This window comes from Anser anser, assembly GCF_964211835.1.
Source record: "Anser anser genome assembly, chromosome: 4".
NCBI lineage: Eukaryota > Metazoa > Chordata > Aves > Anseriformes > Anatidae > Anser > Anser anser.
The window spans coordinates 26526982-26551953 of record NC_139724.1 but is presented as its reverse complement, the minus strand read 5'-3'; the positions used below and the strand labels follow the sequence as shown (position 1 = coordinate 26551953).

General features: G+C 38.5%; 1 long non-coding RNA gene across 2 annotated transcripts in view; it reads left to right on the top strand.

Annotated features, from left to right (window-relative positions):
- The window catches only part of LOC310899087, a 30119-nt gene extending 15240 nt beyond the window's left edge, over positions 1-14879 (top strand). The window contains exons 2-5 of one of the 2 annotated variants that reach the window (XR_014583977.1): positions 1654-1719; positions 13841-14073; positions 14563-14660; positions 14833-14879. This is a non-coding gene — a long non-coding RNA (uncharacterized lncRNA). Of the gene's footprint in view, positions 1-1653; positions 1720-13840; positions 14074-14562 lie in introns of both variants that reach the window. The other variant, XR_014583978.1, reaches the window with a different exon arrangement.
- The last annotated feature ends 10093 nt before the right edge of the window (positions 14880-24972 follow it).

The window sequence follows — 24972 nt, the reverse complement described above, 5'->3', positions numbered from 1 at the left end:
ATATTACTATTTCTGTCTTTCCACTTGATTCAGCCAGCTGCCACTCACGCATCCACAGACAATTACAATGCACTCGCATCATATCCCAGCTGCCTGTGATATACTATTGTTTTGTAGTGCAGTGTGCACAGGATAATCTCTGAATATCAATCTCCTGCTGGTAACTATTCCTTCATAGGCCACGCTTTTTTTTTCTTCCAGCCAAATGAAACGTGATGTGCTGGGAACCTGACCAGAAAATCTTTAATCTAAGATGATCTTTGTATGATCCCTAATACAGAGCTGTCTAAAATGAGTATCTTATTAAATTTCCAAAAATTTTGTTTCAAAAGTGAATTAAAAATGGTTTTACTTTGTAGAGCTTCTAACAAATCATCATGACTATAGTAACGAACATATTCTGTCACTTACATAATTAAATATAGAAAACAAATTTGTTGCTTATTATAGCAAGTGACCTCTGACAAATACCAATAAAGAACTCTTCCTAAAACATGTTTTCTAAGAATACACTACTTTCATTTAATCGTGTTTCCTTTAATTTTGTGTTCTATTTTAATCATGAAGTGTGAATAAGTTTAGTATTGCTGAGTATGAAGAACAAGTCATTAAAGGAATATGTAGGAAGAGGGAAAATGGGTTGAATCTTACCAAATTGTGATGTCTCCTCTTTCTTCTCTGAATGATCAGATCGGCAATAGTGCAACCCTAAATTTATCATATGTTCATTGTACTCTACAAAGCAAGAGGAAAGATGACGGTGTGTGTATGGAGGGGCTTTTCTATTTATTTTTTACAGAAATTCAGGTAGCCAGATGATGAGTGGCCATTTGCTTGTTTATTGTAGACATAGCAAATACTATGTACTACAGATTAAATCTGAAATCTTAAGTAAACGTGAAAGAAAACAGTGATTATATCTTTAAATAATCACAGAGCAGGCTGAAGGTGGCAGAGGGGTCTGGAGGTCATTTGGTCCAACCTGTGTCCACAGGCAGGGACACCCAGAGCAGGTTGTCCAGTCTCCTAAATATTTCTCTGAGCATTAATGGCTCCTTGGTTCAGGAGAGAACAACTTAAGTAGTACATGGCTCATTATGTGCATGCAAGCAAATTCTGAGGAACTGCTGGTTTTACAGGGCACACAGTTGGAGAGTGGATCTTAATCGACTGCACTACTAATCTATGAGGAAGTTAGTGCAGCTTTAAATTGCAAGTCATTTTTTTTTTGTGGTATGATTTTTATTTATTTTTAATTGATAGCTTTGTTCTGGAGAGAGATTCAGAGTTTTAAGACAACTTCAGCAAAATCTGAGATTTCTCTCTTTAACAGTATGACAGACCTCTCCATCTGCCTATTATTATCCTTACTATGTGTTTTAAACTTGCTTTAAATAAAAGCACCATCAGATATGGAAGTGATTTTTTTTGAAGTAATTTCAAATCATTATCGCTTACAGTTAGACTTATTTTGAGAACTGATATACTTTATTAGTAATACTTTGCATTATCCATTGCTCTGAAGTTATCTTCTAATTATTAAATGAGCTTTATTATTTTTTTGGGGGGGAATATGCATATACATATTCTCGTATTACATAATTACGGTAGAGCATTTTTTAAACTACTTTTCAACCATTCCTTTGCTTTCAGCATGGTTTCCAAACATCAGCCTATTACTTCCCGCATGGTTGGCTGGGTTAAACTGTGCTGCTTCAGGTAGGCATGAATTAGCACATACTTCAGCAGCATAAGATAGTTCCACATAGTTTCCACTTTCTTTTTGTTTTTCTTTTTTGTTGTTGTTGTTGACACTGATTTATGGCTTTAAAAATACTAAAAGTATTAATGTGTTTTTCAACTCCCATTTTTCCTCCAGTTCTTGACTTAAAATGGTTTCTTTCATCCTTTTCCTCTTTTAAAGGGTTGTCCTTAACAGTTTTGTTTCAGTGTCAGATTATGAAGTTCAGCGAAGTCAGTAAATAATGTCTTTAGAATCAGTTGCTTTTAAATCATATGGCTTTACTGTAATTCACTTGTGTTTACTGATGAAGGTTGGCATCCAATTAAACCTACAAAGGGCTGTGTTAAAAAGCAATGATAAATTCCAGTCCTTTCTTTGGCACTTTTAAAGTAAGTAAAATCACAAGTAAGAATGAACTAGAGAGACTGCTGTTCCATTGATTCAAAATACGTTATTTGTAATTTATTTTTACAAGGATAGGAGGCATCTCCTTTGAAAAGAAACCCATAGGTGATTTGAATAAACATCTGTTTATAATCAAATCCAATAAAACACTATTTTCCACAGTGTCTGGAATAACACAGTAAGATGAGCTGTTGTGGTTTTTTGTTTTGCTTTTAGACATTTGATATACTGTCTGCCACTAAAATGATTTCCATTGGCATTGCCTTTGTAATAGCTCTGAGAAAGTGTTGCTGGATTTTTACATAATGTTATAGATTTCTCAAAACATTTTTATCTGGCAAGTAATGCCCCCACACAACCAATTAATTGCCAGTGGGGGTAATTAAGAAGATCTGTTTTATCTAAGTTAAGACAACTTTCTAGTTATTCAGATATAATTGTAGTTGTGGACTGCAGTGCATTTGACTTATTTTTATTCCAATTTGTGTAGACAACCCAATGAGTGGGTCTTGACAGGATGTTTTTTGATTTTCCTGAGCTTGTTCTGTAAGTCGTCTTCCAGGTGAGGGCATCTTGCTCAGTGTTACTCATATATTCCTTGGGGTACTTCTATAAAAGCAATGATTTAGATTCTCATCACTTTACAGCCCACCCAGTGTTAGTAGTAAGTAGGCTTATCTCACTACTATAAAAGAGAGGAAAAAAATGGAAGAATGGAAATTAATTTACAATTTTGAAATGATAAGAGCGGGAGACCCGAATAAAAATCCAAAATTAATGTGTTTTTTGTGGGTATAGTCCATCTAATTGTATGTGCTAGGAAATGAACGATCTATAGACTAATTAAAACTTAAATGAGGTATTTGAAGGAAATTCAGTACAGTAGTTGAGATGCTAAGGTATTGTCATAATGAAATGCTTAATAATTATCATAAAAATGAAGACAGGATTGAGAGCCCAGATTTTAGAGATGTGTGCTTTCTCAGAGAATTAAATATAGACTTTGAAAAAAAGGTGTTCATTCATCTTCCTTACTAATTTCAATTCAGATGGAAATGTATAGTAACCTGAAATAGGGTATTATTTTCTTTTAGGAGTATAAGCTTGCACAATTCAATCAAAATCATGAAAATTTTTCTAAATAACTATTTAGAATTAATTGAACATGTATCTCAACATGTCTCCGTGCCCAAGTTCCATTTTGCTTTATCCCATGTACTTGCCAACATAGACTGTTTGCCTGAAATAGTTCTCCAATTCACTTTGTCTTTTGAAACAGAAGTTCATGTAACATGTTTATATTGATTATACTTCTGGGTTTGATCATATTTACTTTATTATAAAGTTCTAATATGCTTCATAATTCCTCATGCGTCTCAAGGGAGTGGTATGAAATCCAATGAGAATCTAATGAAGATTCAGATAGTCGTGTCCGTACTTGAATACTAATAGCTTTAACCAAATATATTCAAAAAATAACTGTAGTCTGCTGCTTTGCCTTGGAGAATAAGAATGAAAAGGAATGGTGGTTTTAACCATTATAAAAGCCCTCAGTAGGAACCCCCCCCTCACGAAGGATGCATTTTCCATGCCTAAGAGGAGCTTGTGACAACTTAATGGAATACTGAAGCTTATCGAAGGTCTGCGTGTTGAATATAAGCTCATAAACAATGGCCTTTTGTTTCAAGATGAATGCTTATAAAGCAGTTATGAAAGTATGTACTGGAAAAAATAGCTGTTCTTCCACTCTGTATTGCTATGTGGTCATTATACCCTCGCTAGCTATTTTCTACTCCAGTCCGTAATGCTCATGTTTCTAGAGGCACACATCAGTAGTCTAGAAAATGCAGAAAAGGATCCTTTGCTTCAGGCAAAATTATTGGCTTCATTTAGATGGCTATTTGTAGATGGAAATATTCCTGACATTAGTAGATCCTCAAAAGTTCTTCTAGGTAGCCATGATTTTACATATTAAATAATTTTAAAAAATAAGCTATGTCGTGAAAATTTAATGTCATTTGAGAACCACCTACAAAACACTTATGGCCTCATAGTTCCTTATATTTTAAGGATCAGGTTTTGAAATGTTTTCCACATTATTTTCATGAGAATTGGATTTTTAAACATTCATTGCACACACTAGCAATTCTCTTATTTATATTACGTTATCTCATGTACACAGCTCAAGTAGACACACAAAGTTGGTGATAATTAATTAATCCATTTTTCTCATAATCATATCTGAGAATTTAATATCTTTTTCCTGAACTAATTTCACTCTTCCAAGTAGTGTTTCAACAAGCTACTGATAGACTTCGCTATCAAGCCCATTGAAGATAAAGTTGAAGAAGGAAGCATTATTTAGTTTCCTTATATATCTTTGGTTCACTGACACCTTGATTGACTATGAAAATGCTTGTGCTTGCTTACTAAAATATTTTTTTTAAGGTTGTGATCTTTTTGAAAAACTTATATCAAAGCCTTTTGTTCTCATCTATTCTAAAATGAGAGTAGTCATAATATTTTCTTTTCAAAACAGTTTTGTTTTAAAAAAAACAGATTTCAAAACTTTTTTGTTCTCTTCCTCTCAACTACATTCCTCCAAAATGTTTTGTTTACCTTTTTGCTGGGAATTTTGGCATTCTCATAATGTCTTCCTGTGTTAATGCATAATTGACAGTTTATACATCCCTTTGTTTTTATAGATCTGTCTTTGCCAAAATTATTTCTCCTGCAATATGATTTAGGGTTAATTTCCTTAGGAAGAGCTATAATGCTTCATATCCCCTTCAGGGAGTAGACCACTTTGTTGTTGTTGCTTTTTTATTATTATTGTGCCTAGTCCTAAATTTCTAAGTCATATTGCCTCATCAATTGCAAAGGTAAAAGCTTCATTGCAATGACTGTCACTGAGTAGGTAAAACCTGATCTATAGATCAACTTGAGAATTAAGGCTTTGAATTGAGAATTGGTGGAAAGATTGGCACTTGGGGAGAATACACTCATGGTTGCTTGGCCTCAATGAGTTAATGGGCCACTGGATGAGATGCAGACGAATGGCTCTGTCTACTATTTTCACAGTCTGAGTATGATGATGATGTGGTTCATTGCGGTTATTTGTTTAGTTGAACAGAATACATGAAAGATGTTGGCGAGCTGCCATGGCAGATTTATTTTCTCAATACTTGAAAGAATTGGGCTGCTTCATCTTAACAGTGAATTTGAGCAGAACTCTGTGCCTTCAATTGCCTGCGAAGAACACAGAGAGGGAGAGTGGGAACTGGATGAAGATCATACTCAGTTACTTGTTTTTTTTCCTTCCCATTGCACACAGAATATTTCTTAACTTAGTGTACTTGCTTGGGAAATAGGGACCTAGTAATGCATAACTTGGAAATCCAGCCACAGATAGCTGTGACTTCACTGTATTTTGGGTTTTTGCTGATATTTTTTCCTAAGTTAGAGTAGACAGACTGAGAAGAGGAAGTATATTCAGGCACGATTTATACTATGAGCAATTTGAAAACTCATCTGTAAAGTATGTTTTACTTTGTAAAGTTTTAAGTAAAACTGAAAACTATATTTCTTAAAATAGCATTTAGAGTTTAAAACTTATTGTCATTTGTTTTTATGTAAGCTTTGTGACTGTTTTGGCAGAAGCCTGACAGCATTCAGACACATGACAATGATATTTAATAGGATTGTGTCATCAGGTGATGCCAGAGAGATTATAAAATGATCGAAAATGTCAAGAATTTCCCTATTTTCCCTGCAAGTTGTAGTCTTAATCGCAACATTGAACAGCCTGGTTTCTCCACCTTGTCTGTTTGTAGATGGAAGATGCTGGGCAGTCCTTTGTTCCTTACCCAAGCACAATTATCTTGTAGGAAGAAGAAAATGGCTGTGACAGAACTGAAGGTAAAATATCTGAAGACCTCAGGACTCTTAAGCTTCATGAAAGATGATGCTTCAGACCATATTCTTTTCATGGGATGAGCTGTTAAGAGGTTACTAGGTTTTGTGTTTTACAAGGGCCTATAAGATAAATAATAAACCCTAGCCTGCAACTAACCATTGCACTTACAGACTAGTAATATCCTATCAACTCTGCTCAGGCACGTTTGAGACATTTATTAAGTGAAGATTAAAGACTACAAGCAACCTAAGAGGCCACACTAGGGGAAAGGGTTGTAATAGCTGTTGATAGCTGAGTGCCAACTATGTGTGCTACTCCTGACGGACTTTTTTTTTTTAACTTCTGATGTCTTTTTTTCCTTTGTCACTTCTTTTCCCCCCTCAGACTGTAGGCGTGATGATAGGTCTGCTCAGGGCTGGACTGAATGTCTAAGTAACATTCTCGAACTGCTCAGTTGATCTGCATTTATTATAGGATGCCAAAATATATGGTGTGCAGTGGGCTGTTACACCACTATACCGCTAATGCAAATTTGAACCAAGCTTTCTCCTTTCCAGGCAGACTCCTTATACTGCTAGGCTTCTGAATGTTCAGGGTACAGACAGTTCTCACATTTCGGTACAAGCTATACGCTACCCATGTAGCTCATCTTCTTAGGACCATTTTTGCAGGAAAGCAGATGATTTTGGTGAAAAATGCATATCTTTCCTTCCTTGTTTCTATTTAGTCCTTGTTAGCTGAAGCGTATTTTACAAATCCCTTCACTATGGTCTTTTTTAATGCTAGCTGTATCAGAATTAGTAAATCAGTAAGCTTGGAACTTGTGTGCACAGCTGCTAGCTCTCAAAAATCATGTGCACTCGAAAGGAAGCTGAGTGTAAGTCATTTCTCTGCAAGTGGGTGGAATGTATGTATTGACAAGGGGTCATCTGAAATATTTTAAAAAGTAATGACTGGAATATAAAGCAACAGCTGTTAAACTTATTTTATACCATACATCCCAATCTTGGTTTAAAAACAAAAATAAACAACAACAAAAATAAAGTTGAACAGCCCCTCTGTCCCCCTTCTCCTAAAACCTTACACAGCTTGAGAGCTCTTAGTACAAATCTTCCAGGAGGGAGGGTGTTGATGTGTAATTTACCAAGTGTATTGTGTATGCTTTGGAAGTATTATGACCTACGTGTAATAAGTGCATGTTCTTAGAGATGGTGTATGAATACTCACCTTGCCAGGCTATTTGCTTTTTCTGTTACCTAACAGTTAAGCTGGAAGGTACAAATTTGTATGTGTATTTAAGCTAGAGTTATATATGTTATATATATTTATATATATATATATATAAAGCACAGGAGTGTTCTAGGAGTGGCTGATGTATATTGAGTATCCTTAGTACTTCTGATAAATATGACAGCTTAAACTCCTGAAAGAATTACAAAATTGGGCTCTGGTTTCTCATGTTGTAAATTATAAGCACCAGCTTGTTTGAATTTAACCTTTCTTGTTGACTTTCATCTTATTTTGAATGCTGGGAAATTTAACTAAAGCTAAATGCCTGGAGATCATAATATTTTAGATCCTCATCATCTTGCCAAGTAAAAGAGTTTTGAATGACCTTCTGAAGAACATATGAGAAAATTGCCTGCTGTAGATAACACAGTAACTGTGATCAAGGACAGAAAGGACATATAATTTTTTATGGTGAACTTTTTACTGGCTAGTGGCAATCTATTACTGATGGTTTGAGGCTAAAATGAACATCAGACAGTTTCAGTGAAAACTTGATCTTTCACATCTAAGGAAAGGCATGCACCTTTTGATTAGTACTGCACCAGGCTGTTCACCAGAGATTCAAACTCTTGCAAACAAGTGCCTTTAGATAAGGATGAGTGAACTGGCATTTCTGACAGTTCAGTTCAGCATGTAGTTCAACTCCTTTTCTTTGGGGGGCGAAGGGGGGGGGGGGGGGGGGGGAGTGGACAGGGAAGAGGAACCAGTTTTCTGGAGTCTTTCAATACAAGAGAATGCCATCTGTGCCCCTTTCATTTGCTTATATATTCTTTAATCTTAGTCAGCTTAATCTAATTGGATTAAAAAGCTTATTTACTTGAGTGCAAAGACTTTTTTTGTTTACTGGGCATCTTGTTCATATGGTTCTATGAACACTTATTAAACATTATGCAGCGTAAAAAACAGAATGCAGGTGGCATAATGTACGTGAACCTGAATAAAAAACTCTACACCAATAGGGCTGGCTAATAGAGCCAACTCCTGATCTTTCTCACAGAGACTTCATACATCTTTCAGGTACTTAAGCTTCTCTGCAGGCTGACCCTTTAAGCAAGTAGTTTCGTGAAAGAAATTTCCATTTCAGCTCTTCTGTCATCTTTTGGTTGGCATTTCTGTCTGCCAGTAACTTTCAGACTTGGAGGGCAACAAAGCACTTTGGAAGAAATCCCAAGAAATCCACTAAATAGCTCAAGTCTCCTTGAAAAAACTTATATCAGAGATGAGACTTGAAGCCTGTTCAGCCTGAGTATTCTAAACAATAGGTTTTGGAATATTTCATTGCTGCACATCAAGTCTTACCTGTCTGTATATAGTGTAGTCCAGAATACAGGTATTAATCCAGAAATACAGTTATTAAGCATGATAATACAGTTGCACATTAACATGATCAATATATGTGGTAGGTAGATTGTCGAACTTCTCATTTAAATTTTATCTTGGCAACGTCCAGAGTATTGTTCATGCTAGAAAACAAAGCTATGCTTCCTTGAATTTTTGTATGATTTTTGTATGATATCCATTTTTGTATGGATAGGTTGGGCTGATGGGATTCTCTGTAATTGATAGAACTTGATAGAATTGATAGAAATTGATAGAATTGATAGATCTTTTTTCTACTGTTCCTACTCGAGGGGGTGGGGGGAACAACAGGAAAAAGGTCTCCCTCTGATTTTAGTCTGTTTCTGGAATGAATTATCTGAGCATGATCAGCTATAGCACGACATTCTAGCACTTTAATTTTCACTGCAAGTCATTTTCACTAATGAAATATTCCTGTTTCCAATCTAAAGACAATACTGACAAAGAAGTATAGAGCTTTCCTCTTCTACTCTTTGTCAGCAAAACTTCTAAAGGTGGTAAATTTTTTTTACAGGTAATTACCATTGGAAAGGACTTAAGCAAGTGTAAACTCTTACTTTTGTCATGGGTCATTCTGTGTCAATATGATCTTCAAAGAATACCTTGTAGTTGCTTATAGGTGACAGAAACCTATAGCTGGACTGGTGTGCCCAGTAGTTTTTGAGTCTTAATCTTGCTATAGCATTGCACATTGGCTTAAAAAATAATAAAAAAAAAAATCAAGAACTTCTATGATGTAGGTCCCACCTTGGTAAAAAGATTGTCTTAGGTATCAGCTGAGATCACTCCTTATGCAACTTTGAGTACTAAGAAATACATAAAAGATGTAGCTTTTTGAGAACCAGTCTCCTGGCTGCTAATGGAGATGAAAACACTTTTCTACTCGTATCTTAGCTGTACAAAGATCAGTTTGCTACAAAGATTACTCTGTGGACAACAAATTTGTGTGGAACATTCTAGTGTTTCATTCTTGTTCTAATGTACTTGGATGAATGTACATCACCTGCAGTGTATTTATCCTGCCAATAATACATGTTTCTTACAGTCTATGATGTAAATCATCACAGTCTGTTCTTTAAGGTCCGTTTATGTCTGATAAAGTATTTTTAAAATGTATTTGTGTCTTGGGTGATCAGTCAGGGAGATCCAGTAGTGGTTTTCAGCATCATCAACTTTGGAAAATAGTATCATCCTATTTTCATCCTTCTGACAAATACTAAAATTAACTTAACACGCTGTTGTTGTCATGGATGGATAACTAACTCCTGTTTCTTCTCTGTGAATATTTCTATCCAACATGGAACCAAAGGAGGGACTTTATGTTTGGAAAAGATAAGATAAGTCTGCTTTCTACTGAACTTCAAAAGTACAAAATTAAGAGTACCAATTTATTAGTCATAGTATTCGATTTTTCACATAGACGCTTTTATTTTTTACAGTATTTAATTCGTGAATAAAGTTTGTAGCTGTTTAAGAAATTTTATTTCAAGTTTTCATTCCTTTGTAGTACATCAAATTAATGAAATGAACTAGTGTTCTGCTATCAGCACAGATATTAAAATAAGCTACAGCAGGGTGAGCTTGTAAGGGGTGTCACTTGTTTTTGTTATTGTAGTAGTACAAGGCCCTATGCAACCTGATCTAGTGGGTGGCAATCCTGCCCATGTCAGCGGGGTTGGAATTAGATGATCTTTAATGTCCCTTCTAACCCAAGCCAGTCTGTGATTCTAGCAAAATATGAGCTGTGAAGTTCTCATCCAGAATGTGTTTCCTGACTTGTCCAAATCAAAGCTGCTAATGTTATCTGTAGTAATACAACTTGATGAAGAAGTATTTGCAGTGTATCAACTCTAAAGTTTTATTTGTTCTTTTCGTTTTGTGATGTTCCTCCTACCCATTTTTGTCCCCATTGGCAGATTTAACCATTTAACATTCTTTCTATCTCTTATTCCTCCCCCCACCCCCCTTTTAAGTGCGTATTTCTTCACTAGTTTTATTTTTCCTCACTGCAAAGGTGCTGTCCACCTCCCATGCTTCCACCAGTCTGCTTTTCTGATTGTTCTCTCTGATACAAGAGCTGTCAGTTGTGGCACACCTTTGTGAACCCCATCACACCCTAGTACAGCTCTTGCATCTAGCTGGGCTGGATAGCACTTTGCTTTGTTGATAGCCAGACATCTTTTCTCTGTCTCTCATGCTGAAGCACTGCCAGTGTGGCTGGAGAAGGGAATTAACAGTTTTAAATGTGCTTGTGTTTCAAATGCTCATGGAAAGGTAGAATAATCTCTAAGAAGCATGCTGTGAAGACAACTAGCCAGGTATATATAAGAAATACAAATGGCTATCTTTGGTGAATCAAAATTAAAGCACAGTCTCCTTGTATCTCACACAGAGAGAAAAGGTAGGCTATTGTTACAACTGACTCATAAAGGTCTCTTCCTTTCCTAAAAGAGGAAAAAAGAAACCAAAACAATAACAGCAAATCAAACAATAATAAAACCTATCTAAAATCTTTTGTGCTTGGGAACACAATTATATGCTCCAAAATAAATGAACTTATCAGCCCATCCTTGAAAACATAATAGAAAATGATGGTATTGAGAAACATTAGGACTCTTGTGATTCTCCACATCTCTCCTACTATTTTATTGTAGCAAGTTGCAGCTTTGTCTAAAACTTGTGGCAGGATTTTCTTGCAAGTGACTGAGGAACAGTCTGTGGTCTTTTGGGAACAGTATTTGATTGTGTGGCCTTGATGATCCATCCTTTGATCTTAGCTTGCAAACTGTGTAATTTGAAAGAGGTTATGTTCTGGAATTCTGTAACAAGGAGGTTATTGTTTCTTACAGATTTCAAAGGAAGACTGTAAAATTTGTAATTCTATGGGACTTGTGCATAAGGAAGCCTAAAAATGGACTAGAGACATCTCCCATCTCTAACTTTGTTCATGTACTATTTACACGTTTTTGTGTGTAACTGTGTGCACATGAGAGAAGGAGAGAATTTTACCAAGGGAATAAAGTGCAAGCTCCTTTTCAGATAAGAACGTATAGATAATTGCATATGACTACGTGGGATAAAAGAACGAAATCTAGATGAGGGAAAGATGATAACAAGAAAGATGACTTCTAATAAAGTCAGAAAGGCTAATATAAATGTTCTCCAAGAGAAATAAGATAGGAAAAGAGACTTCTTTAATTTTCATCAAAGAGTGACATTTATTAGGTACGGAAAAACTTATATAAAAGGTTAACGGAGATTCAGCATGAATTAAATCCTAATTGAAAAAGGATGTGGCTTGTAGATATGATTAGCAGTGTCAAGGTGACTGTCCACGCCTGCTGGTGTGGAGTTACTATGATTCTCTGCTCATTGCAAAGTCACATTGGTGGCCTGAGCTAGAAGCCTTGCCTGCATTTCTAGCCAGTGAGATTTTTATGACAGGGAGGTATTAGCTACTTTAAACTGACGCAGTAATGTTGATTTGTAGTTGAGGCTATTTATGAGCATGAGAGGCAAGGAAGATGTGATAGCTTCTGATTTGGAAAGTATGCAAAATAAACGCATTCATTACAAATTTAAATCTGAAATAGAACGAGAAAGTGGATAAGGGATGGAAGATGACAAAATTATGGATTTTTATGATGAAAATCTATCTTTAATTTTATTCCTCTTGATTTAAATAAAAAGAAAAAATAATTTGAAGACAGTTTAAAGCTTAAGGGCTCAAAGGGATTTGATAATCAGAAAAAAACAGAAATGTTTACACTTGTTTTCAGTCTTGAATTTTAAAATCTCAGACTCTTGAGAAACACATTTGTCTTAATGTCTTCAGAATGCCTCAGGTGATGATAGTGATGCAAGTATTAATCGAATTAAAACACCTAAGGCTGCTTTAGTGCCTATATGCTTTATTCATACTACCTTGTCCTATTCATCCTATCTAATCTATCCTTAGTTGTTTCTTGTTTTGAAGAATCTGTATCCATGAAAGAAAGTATGCAATATAAAAATTGACAATCTAATAGACACATCAAATATATTCATTGGAAGGACTGAAAGTTTGAATTCAGGTTCTGAGTCAGGAGCAGATTAAGCACACTGTGAATTGCATTTTGCCCCTCACGTCTGTTTGTTTGTCAGTGTCCTTACCAGCTTCACTAATCCTTTGATTCATAAAGACAGAAATTTCCTGTAGGGTTAAAGTGACATATGATTGACTAGTATATTCTGCATTCTGCCCAGCAGGGTATGATGTAGCACAAGATAGCGCAGTAGACTATAATTGCTGCTTTACAAGAGAAAAAACTCTGCTCTTCCTTTAAAAGAGCACTAGTATAATCAGAGAAAAAATTGTATTGGAATTCTGGCATTTAATATCACATGGAGCTCTTGCAACGTTCAAAATGATATTTGTTATGTTCTCAAGGCAGTTGTTTCTTTTATTTTTGTTTCCTTGTTTTGAAGTTTTTATAGTGATATTACAGTATTTAATGGAAATTGGGAAAAGCATCTACACAGATTGCAATCCCCTCTGTCAGAGTTTAAACTCTATTGCTGCTGTTTCCGGGATGCCATATATTCAAACATTGTTTTGCTTTTACTTTCCATAGTGTTCATGATTATGCATTATTCTCTTCAGCCTGCTCTATATATTTCTCACCCCAACTACCTTCTGTCTCTTGTCTGGAGATAATTTTATTTTTTTTATTCATTTCATTAAGAAGAGTTAAATCAAATATATTGTTCATTACCTTGGATTGTGAGGTTTTATCTCCAGGACCCTGAAGTACATAAATAAAAGTCAGGTCATTTTCCAGTACCCTCATTTCCAGCAAGGCTTCGGATGTGTAAATATATAATTCCAGCTACAGGAAAATAAGTAATTAATCTGAAAATCAAAAGATGCCACCACATAGTTAAAGCATTTTTATTGTAACCTGTGTCAAAGGTTTAATTCTGTAAGCGAGATTCTCTCTTATCTTTTTATTTCTTTATTTATTTTGGACAAATATTTTGGCTTTTCTTCACGGCTTCTGTGAAATATCTTTAAAATTCTTCTCTTGCTCAAAACCAGTTATGGCTACAATAAGGTCAAGGGTAGTAACTGTGTGCTTTAAATCCAGGTGCATCAGAGAGGAGACAAGCCAGACAGCCCTGGCCTGAGCTCTCCTAGCTGGCTGGGAACAAGTGGAATTGGAACCATGGACTAAGAGCATCCAGGAATGAATCGGGTCAATCTTCCCAAAGCATTGGCAGTGGTGTCTTGTACTCAGAAACTGCCTAGCTTCATTATTTATTCAGTCGAGCTTTGCTGTTTCTGTTAGATTGTATGACAGATATGACAGCAGCATGAAAGGTACTGACCTGAGGACATTCTTTTCTTGTTTTTAGAGATCGTAGACAACCAGTCACGTAAAGGAAAATATACCCTGATTTTAGGGATCTCTCTATAAATCAAAGAGAATTTAAAATATTGAATGCTCATTACAACATTCAAAATTATTGATCCATAAACTGTAAATATATATGCTACTATTTATTTGCTTATTACCTTTCAAATATGTTCAAAACACTTTCATTTTTTTGTGAAGATTCACGAGTTCAATTATGCATGAATTTAAGCAGGTGGATATTCATGCTTAAGGTGCCAGCTGAAAATTTTATTTTTCTTCACCTTTATCAATTAACTCTTTTCTGTTGTCCTATGGTTACTATTTAATAAACTTATAGATCTACTGTCAGTACCATGGTGACAGAAACTAAGTTCAAAGTATTATATGATTTTTTTTCTATGTATTTTCAGTACCGTAGCTGCTTTTACAAGTGTTCTGTTCTCCCTTTGCAGGTATTTTTTTGCTGGGCTTGCTTTACCTCTTCAGTTCCATTTACTTCTGCTGGTAGTTTGCAAGTGTCAGTCATTCCTAGGCTGCGTTTGCTGTTCAGGTATGTTCTGCTATTTACTACTGCTGTATATTTCAATAATACAAATATATGTTGTGCACACAGATGAGAATGTTAATGCAAAGGGATCAACAGCACTCGTTATGGGAAGTATCAGAATATTATAAACAATGCCTAAAAATGTACTATAAAGTATGATTATATGGTATTTCAGGTGGAATAGGAATAATATGAAGACACAAAAGAATACTGGAAGCTCATCCTGTCCAAGAATCTGTCTCTGGAAGTGCTTAATAATCAGGCCAGATTAAAACAGATACTTAAACTGATAATAGCAAATGCAAAGTGAGAAAATACTTCCAGTCTGACTTTATCATCTGTTTTGTTCTTTGCTTTGTGCTACCTTTGCACTCATTTAAATAGTCATACAGTCTGCACCATCATGCTGATTCTGACCACGTGAGTGATGAGCATAGCTCTTATTTTTTGATGCAACTGCCAGGTTAGAATTGGAAGCGACATTCAATGATATTCCATTTCTGTCACATCATCTGGTCATCTTCTTGGCAAGGCATGTGAAGTATAGCTTCTCTATAGTAACTTATGCTGCCTATTTGTCATGAAAAAGGGTAACGATTATGAGCACCTTCCTAGAATCTCAGCAGGAGAAATCTTGAGCCTGCAGCTAATTTTTCCTTGAAGATATAGATGTAATGGTAACTGGCTATATTGTGCCATCAATAAAGTGACTAGTCACATTTTATCTTCAGCATATTATATGGTGGTTGTGAAAAGAGTAAGAAAGCTTTTGTAAGTATATTAGCAACTAAACCTACAAAATCACAAGAGAGCTTAGATAGCTCCACACGGGCACTTTATGGTGTATTGAGTACATGCTTAGAAGTTGGTGAAATTGCACTGAGGGTTGATTTTGGCTTGGCATTTCTATGTTGAAAGAAATGACGAGTGTGCTCGCTGCCTTATTCTCCTAGTGAATTCTGAGTTTCATAAGGTTAATGTTAGTCAGTTAAACTTTGAAATTCTTCTTAAGATATGAGATTATTTCAGACCAATAGAGTGCTTTGCAAGTGTGCGTGCTACAGATTATTACGGTGCTTTAAACTTTGTGAAGGTAGGAAACTGTCAGGAGAGAGTTGTATATCTATTCAGTTCACTCCATCAAATATATTACTTAAAAATTTCAAGATTAGCAATCTTCATCTACAAACTGTTGAAGGACAGTAAAGTTTATACAGAATTAATTTCTAGTGTGTGTGACAGCATCAATGGATTTGTCACTCTCAGCAGTAGTTTCTTCCTGAAACGTTTTGACAGAACTGTGAAGCATTTAACTATTTCAATGTTAGCATTAAGAAGTCTACTCACAACTTGGTACTTTTCAGTGTATTCTGAGTATGGATGAAAACATCTATAGTAAGTTTCAAGGGTACTTGTGCACTGTGAATCCGAAAGACAACAGTGAGGTTCTGAGGACCTGTTGGAGATTGTGGTACAGAACGGAGCATTGTAGGTCAAACTCTGCATTCAGATGTACGCGTATTGTTGCCACTGAAGTTATTGGAGATTCCTGTTACAATGGTCTTTTACTCCAGAATTTGCTGAGGTAAATTGGAGAGGCAATTCAACCCGGTCCATTTCTCTTCTTTGATGTTATGTATATGCATCCTTTTCAAGTAAAACCTGACTGACAGTTGTATGTCATCATTGTTACAGTAGGGCTATTCACTTATATACATACAATTACCTAGAAATCTTAAAATAAGTCAGAATATGGATGAATTATAATCTTCATGTGCTTGTTTCCTTCTTTCTTTTTTTAACCCCTTATGGCTTACTGAAGTAAAATGGTGAATTGGGTTGCCCCAATGATTTTGCCCAGCAGACTGCTGTATTGCTTGATCTGCAATAACAAGCTATATAGAACTAGATTGTGCAGCTATACACATTTTAATACATAGGCTGATTAAAACTAAATAATAGAAATGTCATTGAAAGAGACGTTCCCTCACTGAAGAACAGCAAGTAATGCTGAAAGGGTAAGACAAGAATTTTATTTTAGTTATACTATATTGAAAAACTGTGTTGAGAGAGGAAGTTCCCCAGTATGAGTAACATTTATGTAGCTGTAGAAATGAAGGGGAGTAGGGTGGGGGGTGGAAATCATCTCCAAATGCACCTTTCATTATCAGCAGGGGGGTGGCTCTTCCATGCAGCAGGAGAATAGAAATGTCTAATATGAAAGATACTGTCTAAACTGTCACCTGATGCCCTGAGTACAGAAGAGGGTGGATTTTTCTGACTTAAGTTCTCTTGCAAATCCTGGCATATTAAAATGGAAGAGAAGATGCATATTGAGTTGGTTGCTCCTGGAATCAGCAGGGCACAGATAAATTACTAGGCACTGATCAGTGCTTGTTTGGAGAACTCTGTGGCAATCTAACATCCACTGCCCCTTTTGAATGCTTAACACACTGTGACCTTGTCCAAAGATGATTTAGAGTCTCGGGTTCATCTGTAAGAGAAAGGAATTTAAATTACATTTCTTGGACTGTTCTACTGTATGCTTAATATTTTAATGATAAATTGCAGCAGTGCCAACAAAGGGAACAATTTAAAGTGAGTTAGTGTGTTCCTGGTTTTGACACAGAAATGTGTACCTCTTGGGTATACAAGAGAATAGATTTAGAGTGTCCACTTTACTTTTCAGATCCATTCATCAGATTTAAAATAGCAGAACATACTTTTTCCTCAAGTATATTGCAGACCTAGCACCCTGGGATTATTTTAATTTTTAATAAACCAAAAAGTGCAAGTTTGAGAAGTTTGATAACTTGGTAAATAAGCACAGAAAATATTAAAGGAACGTATCGTTCTGTGTTTCCTCTGGCTCATATTTTTCTTTAAGATTTCAGGGAATATTTCCGCAGTTGCAGTTTGCAGTTGAAAAAAGTGCTGTACAATAAAACTTACACAACTAAATAAATAATGGTTTGGCATCATAAAATTGAACTTGAAGGACAGAAATTTTGTTTAGGCCTATTGCATGTTATTTTCATAGTAGACGGAAGAGTGATGAATACGGTAGGATGTGAACGTGATTTTGCATCAATGTGAGTAAAATTCAAGATGAAGTGCTGGTTTTAGTGTTCTGTGGGGATAGAAGCTCTAGAAACACAACTCATTGGAGTGTTATGCCATTTTTTTGTTTTGTTTTCATTGTTGTAAACAGCATTCTAAAATTTAAAAAGCCCTAGTCCCTTATGCTTAATCTGTTTGTTTGTTTTTTCATTCAAGCCTGGTTATAAAGTTTTAGGGCTATATTCTAATATTTTTTTTGTAAAATCTTGGTTTCCAAAAATATTAAGAAGTGGCAAAAAGCAAATCTGGAAAGCTGGTAGATGTTTGCAGTTTTCTGTTAAATCAATACATATTGCAAATTAGCATCAGTTTGTTCCATGACATGGCACTGTAAGTAGGTGAAACTTAATATGCACTACCTTATAGAACAAAACTTGATGAATTTGGCAAGCAATGTGTTTTATTTCCTTTTTTTTTTTTCTCTCCAGATATTCAGTTTTTATTTAGTTTGCACTGTGACCCTTCTTTGGGATAAAGCATTTAAGGAACTGAGGTGTTGTACTTAACTAGCAGAAAAGAAAGCCATGCTGTGCAGCAGGCTGGGTACCAGAAGCAGTGTGGCTACACTCACACATTACTCCATGTAGTTTAAGTAAAAACATAGACTGACAGAATGGGTTGGGTTGGAAGGGACCTTATGGAGTCCATCCAGTTCCAACCCCCCTGCCATGGGCAGGGACAGCTCCTGCCAGACCAGGTTGCCCAAAGTCCCATCCAACCTGGCCTTGAGCACTTCCAGGGATGGGAATCCTGCACTGTCTCGTAGTGTCTCCTGGCTTCCGCATCCATCTTGTTGTTGATCAACAGCGCGCTCTAGCAGGAAGCACTTTGGTGACTATAAACGTGCCACTGACTTGCAGCATCAAGACAGTTATCATAAAACCCATCCAGGGGCTTGAGAAACAGACTTATGGCTCATTGAGAATGTAGTATGCTTTCCAACTCTCAAGCAACAAGGTGAGCAAGTAGACAATAAGAAATGGAATGTTCTGAACTTCCGTATTGTATAAAATATCTGAATATTTTAGTTTGATTTTGGAACTCACTAAATTCCTCAACAAAGTCCCTGAAAGATTAAAGAACAGGTGGGAACCTTTTGTCCTTCCTCATTACCCTGCGAAGTACTTTAGGAATTGGCCTGGCCATCCTGTTCCTCAGGCATTCAGGACTTTGTTGGTCTTCTCCCTTTTCAAGCATTAAGCCAACAGGATTTAAAGTCTAGAGGCCAACAAAGCATAGCAGCATGGTGTATTGTATGGTATCATCCTTTTTCTTTGGATTTGCTGCCCTTGGTGAAAATAGCAAGCTTTGGGTGTAGTGCCTCAAACATACATAAATTATTCCAGACAGGATACTTTTCTAGAGAAAACTGTGGTAAAATTACTTCCTCAGGGATATTTTTGAAAGTGTCTTTACCTGTGAGATGAACAAAACTGAAGGTATGTGAGCACAGCCATTTCCTTTTACATAGAGGACAAAAAGACTGTTTTAATAAGCAATATGTTTTAGGACACGTACTCTGAAGGAATAATTTTGCTTTATAGAATTACAAACACTTAATGGATTGACTTTACATATCATTGCCCTATCCCCTAAATAGAATAGATTTTCTTAATAATAAGAATTCATTATCATTAAGGTAAATGTAGCATATAAAATTACCTCCCACCATCCAAAGTGGGTGGCAGACAGTGGGGGGTGAAGCTTGTTACCTGAAAACCTGAAATTCTCCTGAGGCATCTAGGAGGAGAGTAACATAACAATATTGAAAAGAGCAATAACAAACATACCTATTATGTGTCTTCTACATAAATACACTTGGATAGAAGGGAAGTAATTGAAATGCTGAAGTTTATTGTAGCAAGATCCAAACATTTTCTTTTTTTATTAATCAGCATAACATTAATGACTGCAACATAAAGCAGAATTCTTTGCATATAGATCTCAGTAGCAGTTTTCCCTGGGGTGTAATTATGAGTGCTGTGAGACGTTGTTTGCATCATTTCAAATACATGAGGCCTGCTTCTACTTGTAGTTAAGTCAGCGGCAAGATTTTCATTAGCTTTCTCCTGTGATAGCCCAGTCAAGCTCTGAATGCAGGGAGTGCATAACGGGTCAATTCATCAGACCAACAGCACTGAAAACTGAGATTAGATATCAAACAATTAAAGATTAGCATGCATAAGCTACTCAGTTGTGTCCATGCTCCAGATCTCCCACCACATCAGTGCAAGGAGCATAGAGTTATCAGTGTAACAACTGGAGAACTTAGATAGCTATTACTATGTTAGTAAAGTGCTTGATGATGAGAAGAGGAAAAAATGAAGGTACCCCATAAAAGTAATTAAATGAAATTTACAAAAGCTTGTACAGATTTATATAAATACCTGAGTGTATGTAAACAGCTGTGTTTGAAAAGGGGAACTTTCCTCCTGAAATAACTGGAATATCTTAATTCTTGAGTATCACAGAAGACATAAATGGAATATACAGCACACAGCAGAAGAAAAATACTATAAGTAAATTTATTATCAACAGGAATTACTTGAAAGAAAATCTCTGGACTATTATTTGGATGAATTAGTACAATACACAAGTTTTTTTTGGTGTGTATAAATATAGCTATTGGAGCAAAAGAAGCATTTTATTTGAGTAAGTCTTGTCAACAGAACTCTAGGCCTCAGGCAGGTGTATCTGTAATTAATTCTGATCTGGACATGAATTTTACACTATTATAGAGAGAAAGGATACTCTTTCTATTAGAATTTAAGGCACATTCAAAGTCTCTTTAATAGATATTTTCATTCTATCAAAACAGATTAAGTCACAATTTTCCAGACTCCTCTAAATACTTCCTATCTAATCTCTTAAAATCGTATTTCTCCTCCAGCTCCTTTTTTTGAAGTAGTCTTAAATATTTTTGTTATAACCAAGATTGTGAGTAGTCAGATGTTGAAAGACGCTCAGCCTCCAGTAGAAAGTTTAATGTCAGGGGAAATGAGTACTCTGAACAAGCCTCAGTTATCTGATAATGTGAGAGAAGCTTCAAGATGTTTATAAAACAAAAACAAAAACCATAAAGCAGCACTGGCCTATTAACTACTGTGCAAACAATGAAAAGTCTTCAGAAATACAAACCACCTAAAGGCTGGCTAACTGTTTTCAGAAGTGGCTGTAGTGTTATTAGAGCTAAATATATAGACAATAAACATTTAAAATAAACAACCAACAAAATAAACAGTGGAACAAAAAAAACAAACAAAAAACTAAAACTACAAAAAAAAATAATCTCTGCAAATCCAGTCCATTGGAGTTTGAGCTTAGCCCACAATAGCCTCCCGGACTCACGATGTTTAAAGTAACTTGGGGTGACTGTATGTACGTTGCATGGACTAGTTTGTATTCTTTTAGAGTTAATTCTCTTATGGCATGCTCTTAAAAAAAAAAAAAAGTACTGGGATTTAGGACTTAGTTTGGAGGTGTTTGGGGAGCCAATTCTTACGTGTAAATTACAAGTTTAACAAGCTAATTAAAAGTAGATGTATGTATTACATAAAAATAGAGATGCTTCAAACTCATTTTCTCACAGTATCACAGATTTCTAGGTTGGAAGAGACCTCAAGATCATCGAGTCCAACCTCCGACCTAACACTAAGTACTCCACTAAACCATATCGCTAAGCTCTACATCTAAAAGTCTTTTAAAGACCTCCAGGGATGGTGACTCCACCACCTCCCTGGGCAGCCCGTTCCAATGCTTAATAACCCTTTCGGTAAAGAAGTACTTCCTAACATCCAACCTAAAACTCCCCTGTCGCAACTTTCGCCCATTCCCCCTCGTCCTGTCACCAGGCACATAGGAGAACAGACCAACCCCCACCTCTTTACAGCCTCCTTTAAGGTAACTGTAGAGAGCGATAAGGTCGCCCCTGAGCCTCCTCTTCTCCAGGCTGAACAAGCCCAGCTCCCTCAGCCGCTCCTCGTAAGACTTGTTCTCCAGACCCCTCACCAGCTTGGTCGCCCTTCTCTGGACTCGCTCGAGCACGTCCATGTCCTTCCTGTAGCGAGGGGCCCAAAACTGAACACAGTACTCGAGGTGCGGCCTCACCAGAGCCGAGTACAGGGGCACAATCACTTCCCTAGACCTGCTGGCCACACTGCTTCTTATGCAGGCCAGGATGCTGTTGGCCTTCTTGGCCACCTGGGCACACTGCTGGCTCATATTCAGCCGACTATCAACCAATACTCCCAGGTCCCTCTCGGCCAGGCAGCTTTCCAGCCACTCATCTCCCAGCCTGGAGCTCTGCTTGGGGTTGTTGCGCCCCAGGTGCAGGACCCGGCACTTGGCCTTGTTGAACTTCATACAGTTGACCTCAGCCCATCGCTCCAGCCTATCCAGATCCTCCTGCAGAGCCTTCCTGCCCTCGAGCAGATCGACACACGCACTTAGCTTGGTGTCATCTGCAAACTTACTGAGGGTACACTGGACGCCCTCATCCAGATCATCGATAAAGATATTAAAGAGGACCGGCCCCAGTACCGAGCCCTGGGGGACACCACTAGTGACCGGCCTCCAACCAGATTTGACTCCATTCACCACAACTCTCTGGGCCCGGCTGTCCAGCCAGTTTCTAACCCAGCGAAGCGTACGCCAGTCCAAGCCCCGAGCAGCCAGTTTCTTGAGGAGAATGTTGTGGGGAACTGTGTCAAAAGCCTTACTGAGGTCAAGGTAAACCACATCCACAGCCTTTCCCTCATCCACCAAGCGCGTCACTTGGTCATAGAAGGAGATCAGGTTTGTCAAGCAGGACCTGCCTTTCATAAACCCATGCTGACTGGGCCTGATCGCCTGCTTGCCCTGCAAGTGCCACGTGATGACCCTCAAGATAATCTGCTCCATGAGCTTCCCTGGCACTGAGGTCAAACTGACGGGCCTATAGTTCCCCAGGTCTGCCCTGCGGCCCTTCTTATAGATGGGCATCACATTGGCTAGCCGCCAGTCAACTGGGACCTCCCCCGATAGCCAGGACTGCCGATAAATGATGGAAAGCGGCTCGGCCAGCTCCTCCGCCAGTTCTTTCAGTACCCTCGGGTGCATCCCATCCGGCCCCATCGACTTGCACACATCCAAGCTCCGTAGCAGGTCGCCAACCATTTCCTCATGGATAGCGAAGGCCACGTCCTGCTCCCCATCCCCTTCCACCAGCTCAAGGCACTGGGTATCCAGAGAACAACCGGTATTGCCGCTAAAGACTGAGGCAAAGGCGGCATTAAGTACCTCAGCCTTTTCCTCATCCTTAGTAACTAGGTTTCCCCTCGCATCCAGTAAAGGATGGAGATTCTCCTTAGTCCTCCGTTTCGCGTTGATATATTTGTAAAAGGATTTTTTGTTGTCTTTTAACGGCAGTAGCCAGGTTGAGCTCCAGATGAGCTTTGGCCTTTCTAATTTTCTCCCTGCACAGCCTCGCTACATCCTTGTAGTCCTCCTCAGTGGCCCGCCCTTTTTTCCAAAGATTATAAACCCTCTTTTTTCTGCTAAGCACAAGCCGCAACTCTCTGTTGACCCAGGCCGGTCTTCCTCCACGCCGGCTCGTCTTTGGACACGTGGGGACGGACCGCTCCTGTGCCATCACGATTTCCTTCTTGAGGAGCACCCAGCCTTCCTGGACTCCTCTGCCCTTCAGAACCGCCTCCCAAGGGACTCGGCCAACCAGCGTCCTGAGCAGCTCAAAGTCAGCCCTCCGGAAGTCCAATACAGCAGTTTTACTGGTCCCCTTCCTGGCCTCGCCAAGAATAGAGAACTCTACCATTTCGTGGTCACTCTGCCCAAGACAGTTTCCGACCACCACATCTCCCACCAGTCCTTCTCTGTTTGTGAAGAGAAGGTCTAGCGGGGCACCACCCCTGGTAGGTTCGCTGACCAGCTGCGTCAGGAAGCTATCTCCCACGCTCTCCAGAAACCTCCTAGACTGCTTTCTCTGTGCCGTGTTGTGTTTCCAGGATATGTCCGGGAAGTTGAAGTCCCCCACGAGGACCAGCGCCGACGATTTTGCAACTTCTGTCAGTTGCCTATAAAACTCCTCATCTGTCTCCTCATCTTGGTTCGGCGGTCTATAACAGACCCCGACCAGGAAGTTAGCCTTGCCTGCCTTCCCGCGGATCCTAACCCACAGGGATTCAACCTTATCATTCCCAGCCTGGAGTTCCACAACATCAACATCAAAAGATTCTCTAATGTAGAGAGCCACGCCACCACCCCCTCTGTGCTGCCTGTCCCTCCTGAAGAGCCGATAGCCAGGCATTGCAGCACTCCAGTCGTGGGAGCGGTCCCACCACGTCTCCGTGATGGCAACCAAGTCGTAGCCTGCCTGCTGCACAATGGCTTCCAGCTCCTCCTGTTTGTTACCCATGCTGCGTGCATGAGTGTAGATGCACTTCAGCTGGGCCATCGCCTTCTTCCCCGGCCTAGCCATTGTTTCCCCCGGCACAGCTCCAACAAGCCTTGTTTGAGCCCCGTCCCCCTTCTTACCTAGTTTAAAGCGCTCTCTATGAGTCCCGCCAGCTCCTGGCCTAGGATCCGTTTTCCCCTTGGAGATAGGGACCCGTCTGGGGCCATCAGGCCGGGTGCCGAGTAAAGCTCCCCATGGTGAAAAAACCCAAAATTTCTGTGCTGGCACCAGCCTCTGAGCCACCTATTAACCACGCGAGCTTTCCATGTCCTCTCCGTGCCTCTCCCTTCCCCCGTAGGGATGGACGAAAACACCACCTGCACTCCCGCTCCCCCCACCAATCGTCCCAGCCCCCTATAGTCCTGTTTGATAGCCTTCAGGCTTCTCTTTTCAACATCGTCACTGCCAGCCTGGACTATCAAAAGCGGGTAATAGTCAGAGGGGTGAACCAGGTTTGGAAACTTCCTGGTAATGTCTCTGACCCTGGCCCCAGGGAGGCAGCAGACTTCCCTATGTGTGGGGTCGGGCTGACAAATAGGGCCCTCTGTTCCCCTGAGGAGGGAGTCACCCACAACAATCACCCTTCTTTCTTTCTTGGTGGAGGCAGTCCTGAGGCGTGGAGTCAACTTCCTCACCTCAGGCATCCTCCTGGGTAGGCTTCCTACCTCATCCTCACCCACCAGTCTCTCCAGCTCCAGGGCCTCAAACCTATTGTTCAAGGGCACCTGGGAAGGCGGCACCGGAAGG